A 3128-nucleotide genomic window follows, 5' to 3' on the forward strand; every position below is an offset into this window, starting at 1 on the left:
AGGATAGTGTGTGTATGTGTGGCATCATGGTGGGATATGAAACAGAATCCTACACCTGGCATCAGACCATGGGTGTGTTCTGCTCTCGCTCACCCACTAATTAGGCTAATGTAAGAGCAGTCCTAATTGGCCTAGGCCCAGGGGACAGGTGTGTRTGTTTGTGGGAATGCGCATGCATTTTGGTGTGTGTGTGACAGTGTCAGATGGGAGATTTATTTGTGGGTTGGGGCTCTAGGGTTACCCTCATCAGGACATCACCCGACCTACCCTCAGGACATCACCCGACCTACCCTCAGGATATCACCCTAATGTTAAAAGAGAAAGGGTTAGAGATACTGTAGAGGGGGTAGGGTAGCGATATATATCTATATTAGAGGTCAACCGATTAATTAGGGACGATTTCAAGTTTTCAGAACAATTGGAAATTGGTATTTTGGACACCGATTTGGCCGAATTATAAAWATTTTTTTTTTTTTAAGTTTATTTAACTAGGCAAGTCAGTTAAGAACACATTCTTATTTTCAATGACGGCCTAGGAACGGTGGGTTAACTGCCTTGTTCAGGGGCAGAACGACAGATTTTTACCTTGTCAGCTCGGGGATTCAATCTTGCAACCTTACAGTTAACTAGTCCAACACCCTAACCACCTGTCTTACATTGCACTCCACGCCTGTTACGCGAATGCAGTAAGAAGCCAAGGTAAGTTGCTAGCTAGCATGATTTTTATAAGATAAGTTTAAATCAATCAATCATAATCACTAGTTAACTACACATGGTTGATGATATAACTAGTTTATCTAGCGTGTCCTGCGTTGCATATAATCGATGCAGTGCGCATTCGTGAAAAAGGACTGTCGTTGCTCCAACGTGTACCTAACCATAAACATCAATGCCTTTCTTAAAATCAATACACAAGTATATATTTTTAAACCTACATATTTAGTTAATATTGCCTGCTAACATGAACTTCTTTTAACTAGGGAAATTGTGTCACTTCTCTTGCAACAGAGTCAGGGTATATGCAGCAGTTTGGGCCGCCTGGCTCGTTGCGAACTGTGTGAAGACTATTTCTTCCTAACAAAGACAGCCGGGGCCACCAAAAAATCTGAACTCCTAATGAGGGGCCACAGTAGCTTGCGGGTCTGCGTACCCACATCCATACCCACACATGCAGTCAGAGCCGGCCCTAGCCTTTTGGGGGCCCTAAACAAAATTCTGCGTGAATTTCCTGCGATTCCATGTATCATCAGATTAAATGAATATTAAAAACAGCAAACATTGGTCTCATGGCAAAATGAGACCAATGTTTGCTGTTTTTAATATTCATTTAATCTGATTATACATGGGGTCCCGGTCGGTAATTTGACCATGATTACCTCACGTTTAGATAGCTGGCCGCTAGACTCGTTTACCAATATAACATGTTTAGCTGACATGGCTAATTGAGTGACTGACATAACAAGAGAAACTGTTGATGCTCAACCACATTTAGAAATGTCACCCTGTCTATTCTACTATTGTAACTCTCAACATTAAGTTGAGACCCTGACTGAGGTCCTGAAAATGGGCCTACAAAGGGGTCCAGGTGCCCATCCCTGATATAATAATATATTCCATTTAGCAGACTCTTTTGTCCAAAGCGACTTAGGCATGCGTGCATACAAACCCACTACCCTGGTGTTACTGGCACCATGCTTTGCCAACTGAGCTACAGAGGACCACACACAGCGTGTCCTAATTATGGGCGATGTGCGTAGAAGGTGTCTCTTGCTCGGGACACCCGCAGCCTGGTGAAATAGTGATGAGAGGGATGAAGATGATGACAGATGTCCAGCGGTGTGGGTCTGGTTGGCTAATGTGTTTGTTACAGCGGAACTCAAACAGGATAGTGTGTGTATGTGTGGCAATCATGGTGGGATATGAAACAGAATCCTACACCTGGCATCAGACCATGGGTGTTTCTGCTCTCGCTCACCCACTAATTAGGCTAATGTAAGAGCAGTCCTAATTGGCCTAGGCCCAGGGGACAGGTGTGTTGTTTGTGGGAATGCGCATGCATTTTGGTGTGTGTGTGACAGTGTCAGATGGGAGATTTATTTGTGGGTTGGGGCTCTAGGGTTACCCTCATCAGGACATCACCCGACCTACCTCAGGACATCACCCGACCTACCCTCAGGATATCACCCTAATGTTAAAAGAGAAAGGGTTAGAGATACTGTAGAGGGGTAGGGTAGCGATATATATCTATATTAGAGGTCAACCGATTAATTAGGGACGATTTCAAGTTTTCAGAACAATTGGAAATTGGTATTTTGGACACCGATTTGGCCGAATTATAAAATTTTTTTTTTTTAAGTTTATTTAACTAGGCAAGTCAGTTAAGAACACATTCTTATTTTCAATGACGGCCTAGGAACGGTGGGTTAACTGCCTTGTTCAGGAGCAGAACGACAGATTTTTACCTTGTCAGCTCGGGGATTCAATCTTGCAACCTTACAGTTAACTAGTCCAACACCCTAACCACCTGTCTTACATTGCACTCCACGCCTGTTACGCGAATGCAGTAAGAAGCCAAGGTAAGTTGCTAGCTAGCATGATTTTTATAAGATAAGTTTAAATCAATCAATCATAATCACTAGTTAACTACACATGGTTGATGATATAACTAGTTTATCTAGCGTGTCCTGCGTGCATATAATCGATGCAGTGCGCATTCGTGAAAAAGGACTGTCGTTGCTCCAACGTGTACCTAACCATAAACATCAATGCCTTTCTTAAAATCAATACACAAGTATATATTTTTAAACCTACATATTTAGTTAATATTGCCTGCTAACATGAACTTCTTTTAACTAGGGAATTGTGTCACTTCTCTTGCAACAGAGTCAGGGTATATGCAGCAGTTTGGGCCGCCTGGCTCGTTGCGAACTGTGTGAAGACTATTTCTTCCTAACAAAGACAGCCAACTTCGCCAAACGAGGGATGATTTAACAAAAGCACGTTTGCAAAAAAGCACAATCGTTGCACGACTGTACCTAACCATAAACATCAATGCCTTTCTTAAAATCAATACACAGAAGTATATATTTTTAAACCTGCATATTTAGTTAAAATAAATCCAGTTAGCA

This window comes from Salvelinus sp. IW2-2015, unplaced genomic scaffold (assembly GCF_002910315.2).
Source record: "Salvelinus sp. IW2-2015 unplaced genomic scaffold, ASM291031v2 Un_scaffold3613, whole genome shotgun sequence".
Lineage (NCBI taxonomy): Eukaryota > Metazoa > Chordata > Actinopteri > Salmoniformes > Salmonidae > Salvelinus > Salvelinus sp. IW2-2015.